Source organism: Lutra lutra, chromosome 10 (genome assembly GCF_902655055.1).
Source record: "Lutra lutra chromosome 10, mLutLut1.2, whole genome shotgun sequence".
Lineage (NCBI taxonomy): Eukaryota > Metazoa > Chordata > Mammalia > Carnivora > Mustelidae > Lutra > Lutra lutra.
Genome location: NC_062287.1, coordinates 31,082,927 through 31,102,380, shown reverse-complemented (window position 1 = coordinate 31,102,380; position 19,454 = coordinate 31,082,927). Strand labels below are relative to the sequence as shown.

The window sequence follows — 19,454 nt, the reverse complement described above, 5'->3', positions numbered from 1 at the left end:
GGACTGCCTCCCAAAAGCTAATGCTACAGACTACATTACTTAAAACATAGTTTTCAGTAAATATGGAATCTTCTTTTGGGTTTTAGTCTTTTAGGAATCTGTTGAGGGCTAGCCCAGAGTAGCATAAGATGATGGGGTATGAGGATCTTGAGCTCACTTTGTCCCATAGACGTACTGTGATAATAGCTACATCTATTCAACTAACTCTGAAAATGACCTGAAGACTGGCAGAACAGACCTTCCACAGTTATTCATGGAGAGGAGGGCATATTGAAAAATGTAAAGTTCCCAGTTCAGCTGGGAACTGAACCCTTGGTGGGACTGACCACAAAAGGGAGGGACATCACAAGTATGAAAAGAAAGAGGATCAGACCCCACACTATACACTCCCAGCACTGGGCACCTGCACTGGGAAGATGAGTCCATATAACATTGGGCTTTCAGTACTAGTATGGTTTAACTTCAAGAGCTATAAATATCAGTGGGTTTAATGCCCATTCTTGTGGGAACTAGTATAAACACTCTATTTATCTTGCTAAAATTGTATGCCTAACAATGACATTCTCCTGTGGACCTACCCCATTTAATCCCACCCACCTCAGCAGATATCCCTCCAAAGTATCTCTGGCCCTGGGAAGGGGTCGAGTGTTGAGGGGAAAGAACTTCATTTATTAGCATGTTCACAGTTCTGGCAGCCAGTCTCTTAGCTGCCCTTGCAGGGAGTAAGACTTAACCTTCATGCACCTGAAATTATGGCAGAGTGGCTAATTGCAGACATTTGATTGACTGCTGGCGGCACCCAGCAGTGAGCCCACAGTGACTTCAGATAAGACCCTCAAAAGTGTTGGGACCAAACCCTGTCCAGTGCACCCAGCAGGCAAACTGGTTCATTGCAGTTGGCCCGGCTAGAAGAATTGTAGACCAGTCACAATAGTAGGTACACACAGCACACACAGGGACAGCCCTGGAGCACCTTGTTTTGGTGACCAGGGAAGATTGTGCTACAGAGTATCACAGGACATCTTCTTCATAAGGTCACTACTTTCAATATCAGGAAACGTACTTGACCTACCAAATATATACAAACAAATACAGGGAGTTAGGCAAAATGAAGAGACAGAAAAATATCTCCCAAATGAAGGAACAAGACAAAATTACAGGAGGAGGAAGCAAGATGGCGGAGGAATAGGAGACTGAAATATCATCAAGTCCCAGGAGTTCAGCTAGATAGTTATCAAACCATTCTGAACACTTACAAATTCAACAGGAGATAGAAGAGAAGAGCAGCAATTCTAGGAACAGAAAATCAACCACTTTCCAGAAGGTAGGACTTATGGAGAAGTGAATCTAAAGCCACAGGAAGAGAGACCATGGTAGGGAGGGGCCAGCTCCCAGCAAGTGAAGAGAACAGTGGAGCACAAAATCGAAACTTTTAGAAGTCTGCTCCACTGAGGGATGTTGCTTCATAGGCTAAGAGGGGGTGGAGCCCTCATGGGGACAGTGTGGTCTCAGGAACCATGTGGTCTCAGGACCCGTGGGCTCAGAGAAAGACTGGGGGTGTCTGAGTGTGGCCGAGCTCCCAGGTATTGAAGCAGGAAAGCCAGTTACAGAAACAGGCTGAGGAGTGTACTCTCAGCTCGGGATTACCTTAAACTGTGATCCAAGGCACAGTCCAACCACTGCCTTTCAAGCAGGGACCTCATAAGTGGCAGATCCAGAAAGATCTCCTACTTCCTCCTTCAGGAGGAGCTTCATGGGAGTACTCTGCAGGAATTTGCTGGGTTCTGAGACTCCAAACGGGGCCATGTGCCAGACATAGAAATGCTCAGTCACAGGCTGGGTGAGCTCAGAGTGCACTGGAGACCAGGGAGATGGGAGGGATTGACTTCTTTTCTCAGATGGCACACTTAGGAGTGGAGCCCCAAGCTCTAGGCTCCTTTGGGTCAGAGATTTGAAGGTTGCAAAAAAAAAAAATTCAGGGAACAAAAGGAAAAGGGAAAGCATTCAGGGAACAAAAGCTACCAAGAGTGAAGCCAAGCAGATTACATAGCCTGGCTAAGTGGCAGTGCAATTCCACCTCAGGCAAAGACATTTGAGAATCACTGCAAGAGGCCTCATCCTCAGAAGATCAGCAAGAACATCCAGTCAAGACTAAGTTCTCTAATCAATGAGAACTGTGAAACTCCAGAGCTAGGGGAAAGCAACACATAGAATTCATGGTTTTCTTTCCATGATCCTTTTAGTCTTTCAAAGTTAAATTTTTTAAATGTTATTTATTTCTTATTCTATTTTTTTTAACTTATCCTCTTTTCTTTTTTAAGTTTTTTAAACTATTTTATCTTATCAATGCCTTTTAAAAAATCCTTTAAAATTTTCATTGTTATAGTCATATTTTATCCCTTCATTTACTTGACCTTATTTTTTGTATACATATAGGTTTGTTTCTTTAAAATTTTGGGATACAATTTCTCCTAGTAAATCAAAATATACCTTAAATCTAGCACATGGCTTTATTCTAGTCTCCAGCCTGATTACATTCTCTCCTCCTTTTTTTCTTTCTTTTGCTTTCCAAAAAACTTCTTATCAATTCCTTTTTTTTTAAGATTTTATTTATTTGACAGACAGAAATCACAAGTAGGCAGAGAGGCAGGCAGAGAGAGAAAGGAGGAAGCAGGCTCCCTGCCGAGCAGAGAGCCCGGTGCGGGGCTTGATCCCAGGACTCTGGGATCATGACCTGAGCCGAAGGCAGAGGCTTTAACCCACTGAGCCACCCAGGCGCCCCTTATCAATTCCTTTTTTTGAATCTTTTAAAATTTTCATCTTTATAGTCATATTCCATCCTTTCCCCGTGTTTACCCTTATTGTGTGTGTGTGTGTGTGTGTGTGTGTGTGTGTGTAGATAGATATCTATATATTTTATTTCCCTATAAAATTTTGGCAGGTAGTTTCTCCAAAGAAACCAGAATATACCCAAAATCTAGTGGGTGGCTCTTTTCTATTCACCAGTGTAATGTAATATATATATATATATATATATATATATATATATATATATATATATATATATATATAATTTTTCCATCTTTTTTATTATTTTTTTTTTATTTTATAAACATATATTTTTATCCCCAGGGGTACAGGTCTGTGAATCGCCAGGTTTACACACTTCACAGCACTCACCATAGCACATACCCTCCCCAATATCCATAACCCCACCCCCCCTCTCCCAACCCCCCTCCCCCCATCAACCCTCAGTTTGTTTTGTGAGATTAAGAGTCACTTATGGTTTCTCTCCCTCCCAATCCCATCTTGTTTCATTTATTCTTCTCCTACCCCCTCAACACCCCATGTTGCATCTCCTTTTTCCATCTTTTTAAAAGACTTTATTGATGTATCTGACAGACAGAGATCACAAGCAGGCAAAGAGGCAGGCAGAGAGAGAGGAGGAAGCAGGCTCCCTGCCGAGCAGAGAGCCCGACGCGGGACTTGATCCCAGGACGCTGGGATCATGACCTGAGCCGAAGGCAGAGGCTAAACCCACTGAGCCACCCAGGCACCCCTAATTTTTCCATTTTTAAAATATTTTTTCCCCTTTCTTCTCCCCCATTTCATGTCTCTCCTGATTTTGCTAGCATATATTTTTCTGCGGTCTTTACCACCCTTTTAGTATTTTGTTCTCTCATTCATCTATTGTTATCTAGATAAAATGACAAGGCAGAAAAACTTACCACAAGAAAAAGAACAAGAGGCAGTACCAATGGGAAGGGAACTAATCAATATGGACATAGTAATATGACAAACAAGAGTTCAGAATGATGATTATCAAGGTGCTAGCTGGGCTCAAAAAAAGCATGGGAGATATTGAGAATGCCCTTATGGATAAATAAAAGAAATAAAATATAACAAAGTTCAAATAAAAAAAGATATTAATGAGGAGCAATAAAAAATGGAGGCCCTTACTGCTAGGATAAATGAGGCAGAAGAGAAAATTAGTGATATAGAAAACCACATGATGGAGAATAAAGAAGCTGAGCAAAAGAGAGACAAGCAACTACTGGACCATGAGGGGAGAATTAGAGAGGTAAGTGATGCCAAAGATGAAACAATATTAGAATAATTGGGATTCCATAAGAAGAAGAGAGGGGGGCAGAAGGTATACTGGAGCAAATTGCAGTAAATAATATGGCAAAGGGAGCAAGCATCAAAATCCAGAATTACCTGGATCCCAAAACCAGACAAAGACCCTATCAAAAAAGGAGAATTACAGACCAATATCCTTGATGAACATGGATGCAAAAATTCTCACCAAAATACTAACAAATAGGATCCAATGGTACATTACAAGGATTATTCACCATGACCAAGTGGGATTTATTCCTGGGCTGTAAGGTTGATTCAACATCTATAAATCAATCAATGTGATACAATACTTTAATAAAAGAAAGAGAGCAAGAACCATATGACAGTCTCAATAGATGCTGAAAAAGCATTTGACAAAGTACAGCATCCTTTCCTGATCAAAACTCTTCATAGTATAGGGATAGAGGATACATTCCTCAATATCTTCAAAGCCATTTATGAAATACCCACAGCGAATATCATTCTCAATGGGGTAAAACTTAGAGCTTCCCCCCTAAGGTTAGGAACATGGCAAGGATGTCCATTATCACTGCTGCTATTCAACAAAGTACTAGATGTCTAGCCTCAGCAATTAGACAACAAAAAGAAATTAAAGGCATCTGAATCTGAAAAGAAGAAGTCAAACTCTCACTCTTTTCAGATGATATGATATTTTATGTGGAAAGCCAGAAGACTCCACTCCAAATCTGCCAGAACTTGTACAGGAATTCAGAAAAGTGTCAGGACACAAAACCAATAAACAGAAATCAGTTGCATTTCTATACACCAGCAACAAGACAGAAGAAAGAGAAATTAAGGAGTCAATCCCATTTACAATTGCACCCAAAACCATAAGATACCTAGGAATAAACCTAACAAAAGAGACAAATAATCTGTGCTCAGAAAACTATAAAGTATTCATGAAAGAAATTGAGGAAGACACAAAGAAATGGAAAAATGTTCCATGCTCATGGATTGGAAGAACAAATATTGTGAAAATGTCTATGCTACCTAAAGCAATCTACATGTTTAATGCAATTCCTATCAAAATATCATCCATTTTTTTTCAAAGAAGTGGAACTAATAATCCTAAAATTTATATGGAACCTGAGAAGACCCCAAATAGCCAGAGGAATATTGAAAAAGAAAGCCAAAGTTGGTGGCATAACAATTCCAGACTTCAAACTCTATTACAAAGCTGTCATCATCAAGACAGTATGGTACTGGCACAAAAACAAACACAGAGATCAATGGAACAAAATAGAGAGCCCAGAAATAGGCACCAAGCTCTATGGTCAATTAATCTTCGACAAATCAGAAAAGAATGTCCAATGGAAAAAAGACAGTCTCTTCAACAAGTGGTGTTGGGAAAATCGTACAGCCACATACAGAAAAATGAAACTGGACAATTTCCTTACACTATACATGAAAATAGACTCCAAATGGATGAGGAACCTCAACCTGAGAAAGAAATCCATCAAAATCCTTGAGGAGAGCACAGGCAGCAACCTCTTTGACCTCAGCCGCAGCAACTTCTTCCTAGAAACATCACCAAAGGCAAGGGAAGCAAGGGCAAAAATGAACCACTGGGACTTCATCAAGATCAAAAGCTTTTGCACAGCAAAGGAAACAGTTAACAAAACCAAAAGACAACTGACAGAATGGGAGAAGATATTTGCAAATGACATATCAAACGACAATGCAAAGGGCTAGTAACCAAAATCTAAAAGAATTTATAAAACTCAACACCCAAAGAACAAATAATCCAATCAAGAAATGGGCAGAGGACATGAACGGACATTTCTGCAAAGAAGACATCCAAATGGCCAACAGACACATGAAAAAATGCTCCATATCACTAGGCATCAGGGAAATACAAATACAAATGAGATACCACCTCACACCAGTCAGAATGGCTAAAATTAAAAAGTCAGGAAATGACAGATGCTGGTGAGGATGTGGAGAAAGGGGAACCCTCCTACACTGTTGGTGGGAATGCAAGCTGGTGCAACCACTCTGGAAAACAGCATGGAGATTCCTCAAAAAGCTGAAAATAGAGCTACATTACGACCCAGCAGTGCACTACTGGGTATTTACCCTAAAGATATAAATGTAGTGATCCAAAGGGGCATGTGCACCTGAATGTTTATAGCAGCAATGTCTACAATAGCCAAACTATGGAAAGAACCTAGATGAATGGATAAAGAAGAGGTGATATATATACAATGGAATACTATGTAACCATCAAAAGAAATGAAATCTTGCCATTTGCGATGACGTGGATGGAACTAAAGGGTATTATGCTTAGCGAAATAAGTCAATTAGAGAAAGACAATTATCATATGATCTCCCTGATATGAGGAAGTTGAGATGCAATGTTGGGGGTTTGGGGGATAGGAAAAGAATAAATGAAACAAGATGGAATCTGGAGGGAGACAAACCATAAAAGATTCCTAATCTCACAAAACAAACTGAGGGTTGCCGGGTGGAGGGAGAGGGTGGTTGGGCTATGGACATTTGGGAAGGTATGTGCATGGTAATTGCTGTGAAGTGTGTAAACCTGGTGATTCACAGACCTGTGCCCCTGGAGCTAATAATACATTATATGTTAAAATAATAATAATAATAAATAATTAACTTACAAACTCAACACCAAAAAAAAAAAATAGACATTTTTTCCAAAGGAAAACATGTCAATGGCCAAAAGACATATGAAAAGATGATCAACATCACCAATCATCAGGGAAACACAAATCAAAATCACAATGGAGTTATCACTTCACACCAGTCAGAATGGCTCGAAACGATAGGACAGAAAAATAACAAATCATGGCAAGAACGTGGAGAAATGGGAACCTTCCTGCACTCTTGGATATGTAAATTGGTGCAACCACTGTGGAAAACAACACAGGGGTTCCTTCAAACATTAAAAATTCAGTACTTCAACTGCTAGGTTTTTACTCAAAGAAAACAAAAACACTAATTTTAAAATATATATGAACCCCTATGTTTATTGCAGCATATTTTAAGTAGCCAAAATATGGAAACAACACATGTCCATTCATAGATGAATAGATAAAGATGATGTGATACACATAAACATAGACACATAGGAATTGACTTAGCCATAAAATAGCCTGAGATCTTGCCATTTGCAACAACATAGATGGATCTTTAGGGTATTATGCCAAGTAAAATAAATCAGACAAAGAAAGACAAATACAATATGATTTCATTTATATGGGAGGTTCCCCCCCCCCAAAATATTTTATTTATTTATTTGAGAGGGGGAGAGAGAGAGAGAGCACAGAGTACAGGAGAAGAGGGAAGGGCAGATCCTGCTGAGCAAGGAACCCAGTGGGGGATGCAGGGCTCTATTCCAGGACCTGGATATCATGATCTGAGCTGAAGGCAGATGCTTAACTGACTGAGAAACCCAGGCACCCCTCGCTTATATAGGAATCTAAAAACAGATTCCTTTTTTTTTTTAATTTTATTTTTTCCAAGTTCCGAGATTCATCGTTTATGAACCATACCCAGTGCTCTATGCAATACTTGCCATCCTTAGTACCCACTACCAGACTCACCTAACCCCCCATCCCAGTCCCCTCCAAAACCCTGTTTGTTTCTCAGAGTCCACAGTCTCTCATGCTTCATCTCCCCTCTGATTTCCCGCAATTCATTTTTCCTTTCCTTCTCCTAATGTCCTCATGTTATTCCTTATGCTCCACAAGTAAGTGAAACAATATGATAATTGACTCTCTCTGCTTGACTTATTTCACTCAGCATAATCTCTTCCAGTCCCATCCATGTTGATTCAAAAGTTGGGTATTCATCCTGATGGAAGTGTACTATGCCACTGTATATAGGGACCATATTTTCATTACCCATTTGTCTGTAAAAGGGCAACTTGGCTCTTTCCACAGTTTGGTGATTGTGGTCACTGCTGCTATGAACATTGGGGTACATATGGCCCTTCTTTTCACTACATCTGTATCTTTGGGGTAAATACCCAGTAGTGCAATTGCAGGGTCATAGGGTAGCTCTATTTTTAATTTCTTAAGGAATCTCCACACTGTTTTACAAATTGGCTGCACCAACTTGCTTTCCCAGTGTAAGAGGGTTCCCCTTTCTCCACATCCTCTCCAACACATGTTGTTTCCTGTCTTGTTAAGTTTGGCTCTTCTAATTGATGTAAGGTGGTATCTCAATGTGGTTTTGATTTGAATCTCCCTGATGGCTAATGATGATGAACATTTTTTCATGTATCTGTTAGCCATCTGTATGTCTTCTTTGGAGAAGTGTCTGTTCATGTCTTCTGCCCATTTTTGACATGATTATCTGTTTTTTGAGTGTTGAGTTTAAGGAATTCTTTATAGATCTTAGACATCAGCCCTTTGTCTGTAGTATCATTTGCAAATATCTTCTCCCATTCTGTGGGTTGCCTCTTCATTTTGTTGACTATTTCTTGTGCTGTGCAGAAGCTTTTTTATCTTGATGAAGTCCCAAAAGTTCATTTTCACTTTTGTTTCCTTTGCCCTTGGATACATGTCTTGAAAGAAGTTGCTGTGGCTGATGTTGAAGAGGTTACTGCCTATGTTCTCCTCTGGGATTTTGATAGATTCCTGCCTCAGGTTGAGGCAGTATCTTCATGTATGGTGTAAGAGTTTATCTTTGTGTATGGTGTAAGAGAGTGGTCAAGTTTCATTCTTCTGTACATAGCTGTCTAATTTTCCAAGCACCATTTATTGAAGAGACTATCTTTTTTCCACTGGATTTTTTTTTCCTGCTTTATCAAAGATTGTCTGAACACAGAGTTGTGGGTCCATATCTGGGCTCTCTATTCTGTTACACTGGTCTATGTGTCTGTTTTTCTGCCAGTACCATGCTGTCTTGGTGATCACAGCTTTGTAGTAAAGCTTGAAATCAGGCAATGTGATGTCCCCAGTTTTGTTTTTCTTTTTCAACATTTCCTTAGCAATTTGGGGTCTCTTCTGGTTCCATACAAATTTTAGGATTAAAAACAGGCTCTTAAATATAGAGAACTGGTGGTTGCCAGAAAGAAGGTGGGTTAGGGGATGTGTGAAATAGATAAAGGTCATTAAGAGGTAAAAACTTCTAGTTATAAAATAAGTCACAGAGATGAAAAGTAGAGCATAGTGATTATTGTCAATAATATTAGAATAATGTATGGTGACAGATGGTAACTACACTTATTGTTATGAGCATTGATTAATGTATAGAATTGTGGAATCAATATGTTGCATGCCTGAATTAATATAATATATGTTAATTATACTTCAATTAAAAATTAAGATATAATAACTAAATTTAGGAAATAAAAAATCACACTATATCAGTTCTAATAATTACCATTTCAAAAATAGAAAGTAATATTCTATCACAACAGAGGTGAAAGTTATAAAATAAGCAGAAACTTAAGAAAAACATAGGACCTGTATTAAAACTATAAAATTCTGGGGGGCAACTGGCTGACTCAGTTGGTTAAGCATCTTCTTTTTTGCTCAGGTCATGATCCCAGGGTCCTGGGATGGAACCCTATGTTGGGCTCCCTGTTCACTGGGAACTTGCTTCTTCCCCACTCATACTCTCTCTCTTTCTCTCAAATATAAATAAAACCTTTAAAAAAGAAGCAAAATTTTTAAAAGGTATAAAATTCTGTCATAGGACACAAAACAAATATGTGAATTAATGAAGAGAAATATTTCTGGATTGAGAACCTTAAACTATCACTCCTGCTCAAATTAATACATAAATATTATGCTGTTTCAATCAGAATCCAGTATTTTTGGAACTGGGATTGATGGTTTTACTGTTCATTGAGAAGAATAAATGGTTGTTAGAGTAGCCAAGAAAATTTTTTTGGAAGAGTAATTGTGATTTCAATATATGCCAATCTGTTCATTATAATTTATAATACTATTATTACAATCCAACATGGTGGAATTATATAAATATTTGTATGAATGGACATAGGGACAAATAAGATAGGATACAGAACCCAGGAACATATGCCAAATATGTCTAGTATCTTAATGTATGTTAAAAGTGGTGGGTGAGAGGAATTTTAATTGGGACATATGAAGGTTACAGGGAAAGCAGAAAACATAAGTCCTCAGCATCCATTTTCATAGTAGAATGGTAAAGGACACCGAAAGGAGGATCATATGGTCACACTACTTCCCCCCCCACCACAATTTGGCCTTCTAAGTTTAAATAGAGACAACCCAGACAAGAGGTAGAATAGAGAAAAGTAATGGAAAACTCGGAATTATTTTTGGAGTTACTGTTCGTATTCAACTGAGCAGAGACAAATGTACACTAATCCCTAACACCTTCTATCCTGCATCTCTGTTTTATTTTTTCTTAGCATTTATCATGTTCTGGCAGGCTACAATATTTTATCCTATTTTTTTAATTGTTTCTGTCCTCAACTAAAACATAAACTCTTTGATGATATCACAGTATCTTGTACATAGTAAGAATAATTTTTTTTGAATAAATCAATAATTGCACAGCAACAAAAACATCTTTGCCACAAAAGTGTCTATAATAATTAGGTCTTCTGACATATAACTTCTGTTCTCTGAAGAATGAGAAGAAATCTAAAGGGAATTTCCCTCCAGCAAAAGATACAATGTAGGGCAGAGGATCTAGGAATTTCATAAAATGTTTGGGGTTTGCATATGCTTGCACTTTGGCTGTTGATGTTATTCTACCATAGCTACATTTATGTCTCCAACTACTGTTTCCCTGTCTTCCATACCAAAAACATAGCTAAGATTTCGAGTCTTCTAGCTGAAATTATCAGGGGATAATCAAAGTAAAAAGAAAGCCAAAGGGAAATGGTTAACAATTACTAAGTCAAATAGCAGGCCAGGATAGAATTATATAGACTTAAATGTATAGTAAGTAGCAGACATATCATAGAGAATTTAAGCAAAACTAATTTTAGAAATGATAAAAGGAGAATGTAAAAATTAAAAATCAGATGAATACAAGTTGGAGGAAGAATTATGGTAGGAAATAGACCTAGGCAAAACTTTCCCTATATTTCAAAAATAAAGTGACATCTAAACTTCAAGAATCCAAAGGAGAGAAATATAACATCAAACTAAAGATGCAAGAAATTACAAAATAAAGTAAGCTGAAATGGGAGCTGAAAAAGAAAAAAAAATTAAAGAAATAAAGCCATTATAGATTAAAAAGCCTTATTAGAAGAATTAAAAAGGAGAACTGCCAGTGTTAAAAAAAGTAACCAGAGACATGATGTTGAGATTTTTAAGAAAAATCACAAAATGAGGTATAAGAACTAAAAATTAAAGTCAGTAGAGAAAGGGTAGTTGGTGTGGAAGACTGAAACCAGAGAGCTAAGATACTGATTCTTATTGGGGGCCATGAAAAAGGGAAAGAAAACATAAAACAAAAAATTTCTGAAGGTAATAAAGAATACTTTGCTAATATATAAGAAGACTTGAAGTTTCAAATACAAAAAGGTGTATTCTGTTTCAGAAAAAAAAATAAGGATTAAGAAAGAGCTAAGTAGGGACGCCTGGGTGGCTCAGTTGGTTAAGCAGCTGCCTTCGGCTCAGGTCATGATCCCAGCGTCCTGGGATCGAGTCCCACATCGGGCTCCTTGCTTGGCAGGGAGCCTGCTTCTCCCTCTGCCTCTGCCTGCCACTCTGTCTGCCTGTGCTCACTCTCGCTTCTCTCTCTATGACAAATAAATAAATAAAATCTTTAAAAAAAAAAAAAAGAAAGAGCTAAGTATTGATGAAATTACTGAAATTCAATGATTAAGAAACACAGGCAAAAGAACCAAGTCATCAACAAAGGAAAGTCATTAGAATCTAATTTTGTCTTCATTTACATTAGATGCCTAAAAAAAAAACAAAGGCAATGTATACAGATTTGAGAGGTGAGGGACCCATACCACAAACTGGTGAATATCTTTTGTAAGTTCACCATACTCCTGTAGTCAAGGGGTCTATCCCAAACAGTTACCAAAGTACTTCCAAAAATCAAAACAAGTAGGACATTCTTCTACAAAGGTTAAAAAAAATCAAGTGAAATATTTTCAGTCATTTACCAAATTTTCCTGCCATGTAAAATATATACATTTCCTTTCAGATTATGTTTCCAGGGGAAACATATGGTTTGGGAACATAAATATATATAATAATAATATTCAGTAACCATTACATTAAGTACCTCTACTATTTATGAGTCTGTAAATTAATGTCAATTCCAAGATACCTGCTTTGATTTTTCAATGGTTCCTACAAAAAAATTAAAAACTTTTAGAAGATATAAGAATATAATTTGCATTAAAGTTAAATATTTTGCCAATGATAATATCTGCATAAATGACTCTAAGACATAAAAGGTATTTGAAGCCACAATTTGCTAAACTTTTTTATAGGCCAGGCACCTGTGTGCCTGGATATCTAAAGGATATCCTTTAGAGCTATCATTTCATTTGCCCTCATAACTTTCATTATGTGGTCTTAATGGAAAAGAAAATAAAGATGTGTAAAAGTTTCAGTGTGTTCCTGAGGTCCTGCAGCTATTAGTGGGGAAATTTATGTATTATTTTTTAAGTTTAAATTCAAGTTAGTTAACATACAGTGTATTATTATTTTCAGAGGTAGAATTTAGTGATTCATCAGTTGCATATAACACCCAGTGCTCATTACATAAAGTGCTCTGCCTGATCCCCATCATCCAGTTACCCCATCCTTCCACCTATCTCCCTTCCAGCAACCCTCAAGTCATTCCCTTTAGTTGAGTTTCTTATGGTTTGCTTTTCTCTTTTTGTCTTATTTTATTTTTTCCTCCCTTCCCCTATGTTCATCTGTTTTGTTTCTTAAATTCTACATATGAGTGAAATCATATGGTATTTGTCTTTCTCTGACTGACTTATTTTGCATAGCATAATAATCTCTAGTTCCAGTCACATTGTTGCAAATGGCAAGATTTCATTCTTTTTGATGGCTGAGTAATATTCCTTCATAGACATACACACATCTTTATTCATTCATCTGTTGATGGACAACATTTGGGCTTTTACCATGCTTTGGAGATTGTGGACACTGCTGCTATAAACATTGGGGATCATGTGCCCCTTTGAATCACTACCTTTATATCTTTTGAATAAATAACTAGTAGTGTAATTGCTAGGCTTAGTGGCAAAATTTAAATCAAACCCTATTTGTTCTGACTCTACATCCTTACTCTTATTACAATGCTATACCATCTCCTACAGAAGTGTTTTAAAAATTTCTTTTTAACCTACTGATAATATTTAAAACTTTAAAGTAGGTTTAATATATTGGATTGAAATTAGCATAAAATTTTATGTAAATTTCTCTTACAGGCAATGTAGAAAATTAGGTAGCTTATTAATCTCCAGAACACCTAATATGATGAATGAAGTATAACTATGCAGAGATAAACTTCTTTTAATGGATAGATACTTTTAAATGCATAGATAAACTTCTCAAAAAGTCAGCAAAGTATCAAGGAGTCCAATATGAAGACTCTCTATCCACTGACAAAGGGACACGAGAAGAAAGCATATCTGTTTCATCTCCTAGCTCAGCATGGAAAAAAAAAAAAAAAAACCTCTCCTCTGAATTCTTAATAATAAAAAAAAAACTCTCCTTTGAATTCTTAATCAAAGGCCTCCTTCACCCAGATTGGCAGTTTGAAATTATTCTATCTGCATTGTATGGGAATCCTGGAGGCAAAAAAGTAAATATGAAAAGTGTTCCTTCATTGATTAAATCCTTAAAGTGCCTGGAAGAATAAATAAAAATTCTCTGGAGAGAAACTCCCTCAATTAAGGCCACACAGGATTTTAAAAAAATATTAAACTGTGCCAAACATGAGTTTATAATCCAAAATTACAAAAGGCACAATGAGTGAGAAGTAGCAGAGATAATAAACAGGGAGCTGGAATGGGCTCACAACAGCCTATGAAAACTTACTAAGTATTCAGGAATATTGAGAGTTGGTTTTTTAAAACCTTAGTCGCCTGAAATTTGCTATAAAGGAGTATTTATACTACAATCATGGGGAAATTCTATAAAGAATAGTGGCATTTTTTTAAACCACTGTGATACAGTGGCATAATTAGATCTGGAGTTATGGGACTTTGGAATTACTGACTACAAATATTTGCAACAACTTTGTTTAAAATAATTGAAGTTATATGAAAAAAAGAATGGAGAGGGAGGAGTCAAGATGGCGGAGAAGTAGCAGGCTGAGACTACTTCAGGTAGCGGGAGATCAGCTAAATAGCTTATCTAAAGATTGCAAACACCTACAAATCCAACGGGAGATTGAAGAGAAGAAGAACAGCAATTCCAGAAACAGAAAATCAACCACTTTCTGCAAGGCCCCTCCCCCAGAAGATCAATGGGAAACCCAGCCAGGACCAAGTTCACCTACCAAGGAGAGCGGCGGAATTCCAGAGGAGAAGAAAGCAAAGCACGGAACTCATGGCTTTCTCCCCATGATTTTTTAGCCTTGCAGTTAATTTAATTTTTTTTTCTTTTTCAATTTTTTTTTCTTTTTCTCTTCTTCTGCTAAATTTTTTTTAACTTTTACCGTTTTCTTTTTTTAACGTTTATTAAATAGTTTATCTAATATATATTTTATTTTTCCTCTTTTTATATTTTTTCTTTATCGGCTTTCTTTTTTTTAATAGTTTAATAGTTTTAATAGTTTTTTAATAGTTTTTAATAGTTTTTTAATAGTTTAATAGTTTTTTAATAGTTTTAATAGTTTAATAGTTTAATAGTTTTCTTTTTTCTTTCTTTCTGAACCCCTTTTTATCCCCTTTCTCCCCCCTCACAATTCGGGATCTCTTCTGATTTGGCTAAAGCATATTTTCCTGGGGTTGTTGCCACCCTTTTAGTATTTTACTTGCTCCTTCATAAACTCTTATCTGGACAAAATGACAAGGCGGAAAATTCACAACAAAAAAAAGAACAAGAGGCAGTACCAAAGGCTAGGGACCTAATCAATACAGACATTGGTAATATGTCAGATATAGAGTTCAGAATAACGATTCTCAAGGTTCTAGCCGGGCTTGAAAAAGGCATGGAAGATATTAAAGCAACCCTCTCGGGAGATATAAAAGCCCTTTCTGGAGAAATAAAAGAACTAAAATCTAACCAAGTTGAAATCAAAAAAGCTATTAATGAGGTGCAATCAAAAATGGAGGCTCTCACTGCTAGGATAAATGAGGCAGAAGAAAGAATTAGCGATATAGAAGACCAAATGACAGAGAATAAAGAAGCGGAGCAAAAGAGGGACAAACAGCTACTGGACCACGAGGGGAGAATTCGAGAGATAAGTGACACCATAAGACGAAACAACATTAGAATAATTGGGATTCCAGAAGAAGAGGAAACAGAGAGGGGAGCAGAAGGTATGTTGGAGAGAATTATTGGAGAGAATTTCCCCAATATGGCAAAGGGAACAAGCATCAAAATCCAGGAGGTTCAGAGAACCCCCCTCAAAATCAATAAGAATAGGTCCACACCCCGTCACCTAATAGTAAAATTGACAAGTCTTAGTGACAAAGAAAAGATCCTGAAGGCAGCCCGGGAAAAGAAGTCTGTAACATACAATGGTAAAAATATTAGATTGGCAGCAGACTTATCCACAGAGACCTGGCAGGCCAGAAAAAGCTGGCATGATATATTCAGAGTACTAAATGAGAAAAACATGCAGCCAAGAATACTAAATCCAGCTAGGCTATCATTGAAAATAGAAGGAGAGATTAAAAGCTTCCAGGACAAACAAAAACTGAAAGAATTTGCAAATACCAAACCAGCTCTACAGGAAATATTGAAAGGGGTCCTCTAAGCAAAGAGAGACCCTAAAAGTAGTAGATCAGAAAGAACCAGAGACAATATACAATAACAGTCACATTACAGGCGATACAATGGCACTAAATTCATATCTCGCAATACTTACCCTGAATGTTAATGGGCTAAATGCCCCAATCAAAAGACACAGGGTATCAGAATGGATAAAAAAACAAAACCCATCTATATGTTGCCTACAAGAAACTCATCTTAAACCCGAAGACACCTCCAGGTTTAAAGTGAGGGGGTGGAAAAGAATGTACCATGCTAATGGACATCAGAAGAAAGCAGGAGTGGCAATCCTTACATCAGATCAATTAGATTTTAAGCCAAAGACTATAATAAGAGATGAGGAAGGACACTATATCATACTCAAAGGAACTGTCCAACAAGAAGGTCTAACAATTTTAAATATCTATGCCCCTATCGTGGGAGCAGCCAACTATATAAACCAATTAATAACAAAATCAAAGAAACACATCGACAAGAATACAATAATAGTAGGGGATTTTAACACTCCCCTCACTGAAATGGACAGATCATCCAAGCAAAAGATCAACAAGGAAATCAAGGCCTTAAATGACACACTGGACCAGATGGACATCACAGATATATTCAGAACATTTCATCCCAAAGCAACAGAATACACATTCTTCTCTAGTGCACATGGAACATTCTCCAGAATAGATCACATTCTTGGTCCTAAATCAAGTCTCAACCGGTATCAAAAGATTGGGACCATTCCCTGCATATTTTCAGACCACAATGCTCTGAAGCTAGAACTCAATCACAAGAGGAAATTTGGAAAGAACCCAAATACATGGAGACTAAACAGCATCCTTCTAAAGAATGAATGGGTCAACCAGGAAATTAAAGAAGAATTGAAAAAATTTATGGAAACAAATGATAATGAAAACACAACGGTTCAGAATCTGTGGGACACAACAAAGGCAGTCCTGAGAGGAAAATATATAGCGGTACAAGCCTTTCTCAAGAAACAAGAAAGGTCTCAGGTACACAACCTAACCCTACACCTAAAGGAGGTGGAGAAAGAACAAGAAGGAAACCCTAAACCCAGCAGGAGAAGAGAAATCATAAAGATCAGAGCAGAAATCAATGAAATAGAAACCAAAAAAACAATAGAACAAATCCACGAAACTAGGAGCTGGTTCTTTGAAAGAATTAATAAGATTGATAAACCCCTGGCCAGACTTATCAAAAAGAAAAGAGAAAGGACCCAAATAAATAAAATCATGAATGAAAGAGGAGAGATCACAACGAACACCAAAGAAATACAGACAATTATAAGAACATACTATGAGCAACTCTACGCCAACAAATTTGACAATCTGTAAGAAATGGATGCATTCCTAGAGACATATAAACTACCACAACTGAACCAGGAAGAAATGGAAAGCCTGAACAGACCCATAACCAGTAAGGAGATTGAAACAGTTATCAAATATCTCCAAACAAACAAAAGCCCAGGGCCAGACGGCTTCCCGGGGGAATTCTACCAAACATTTAAAGAAGAACTAATTCCTATTCTCCTGAAACTGTTCCAAAAAAATAGAAATGGAAGGAAAACTTCCAAACTCATTTTATGAGGCCAGCATCACCTTGATCCCAAAACCAGACAAGGATCCCAACAAAAAAGAGAACTACAGACCAATATCCTTGATGAACACAGATGCAAAAATTCTCGCCAAAATACTAGCCAATAGGATTCAACAGTACATTAAAAGGATTATTCACCACGACCAAGTGGGATTTATTCCAGGGCTGCAAGGTTGGTTCAATGTCCGCAAATCAATCAATGTGATACAACACATTAATAATAGAAAGAACAAGAACCATGTGATACTCTCCATAGATGCTGAAAAAGCATTTGACAAAGTACAGCATCCCTTCCTGATCAAAACTCTTCAAAGTGTAGGGATAGACGGCCCATACCTCAATATTATCAAAGCCATCTATGAAAAACCCACTGCAAATATCATTCTCAATGGAGAAAAACTGAAAGCTTTTCCGCTAAGGTCAGGAACACGGCAGGGATGTCCGTTATCACCACTGCTATTCAACATAGTACTAGAAGTCCTAGCCTCAGCAATCAGACAACAAAAGGAAATTAAAGGCATCCAAATCGGCAAAGAAGAAGTCAAACTATCACTCTTTGCAGATGATATGATACTATATGTGGAAAACCCAAAAGACTCCACTCCAAAACTGCTAGAACTTGTACAGGAATTCAGTAAAGTGTCAGGATATAAAATCAATGCACAGAAATCAGTTGCATTTCTCTACACCAACAACAAGACAGAAGAAAGAGAAATTAAGGAGTCCATCCCATTTACAATTGCACCCAAAACTATAAGATACCTAGGAATAAACCTAACCAAAGAGACTAAGAATCTATACTCAGAAAACTATAAAGTACTCATGAAAGAAATTGAGGAAGACACAAAGAAATGGAAAAATGTTCCATGCTCCTGGATTGGAAGAATAAATATTGTGAAAATGTCTATGCTACCTAAAGCAATCTACACATTTAATGCAATTCCTATCAAAGTACCATCCATTTTTTTCAAAGAAATGGAACAAATAATCCTAAAATTTATATGGAACCAGAAAAGACCCCGTATAGCCAAAGGAATATTGAAAAAGAAAGCCAAAGTTGGTGGCATCACAATTCCGGACTTCAAGCTCTATTACAAAGCTGTCATCATCAAGACAGCATGGTACTGGCACAAAAACAGACACATAGATCAATGGAACAGAATAGAGAGCCCAGAAATGGACCCTCAACTCTATGGTCAACTCATCTTCGACAAAGCAGGAAAGAATGTCCAATGGAAAAAAGACAGCCTCTTCAATAAATGGTGTTGGGAAAATTGGACAGCCACATGCAGAAAAATGAAATTGGATCATTTCCTTACACCACACACGAAAATAGACTCAAAATGGTTGAAGGATCTCAATGTGAGAAAGGAATCCATCAAAATCCTTGAGGAGAACACAGGCAGCAACCTCTTCGACCTCAGCTGCAGCAACATCTTCCTAGGAATATCACCAAAGGCAAGGGAAGCAAGGGCAAAAATGAACTATTGGGATTTTATCAAGATCAAAAGCTTTTGCACAGCAAAGGAAACAGTGAACAAAACCAAAAGACAACTGACAGAATGGGATAGATATTTGCAAATGATATTTGCAAAGATATTTGCAAATGACATATCAGATAAAGGGCTAGTGTCCAAAATCTATAAAGAACTTAGCAAACTCAACACCCAAAGAACAAAGAATCCAATCAAGAAATGGGCAGAGGACATGAACAGACATTTCTGCAAAGAAGACATCCAGATGGCCAACAGACACATGAAAAAGTGCTCCATTTCACTCGGCATCAGGGAAATACAAATCAAAACCACCATGAGATAT

At 37.3% G+C, this 19,454-nt stretch overlaps 1 protein-coding gene across 1 annotated transcript in view; it reads right to left on the bottom strand.

Annotated features, from left to right (window-relative positions):
- Positions 1–19,454, bottom strand: part of PGR (progesterone receptor) — a 100,859-nt gene that overhangs the window by 28,397 nt on the left and 53,008 nt on the right. The window lies entirely within an intron of this gene.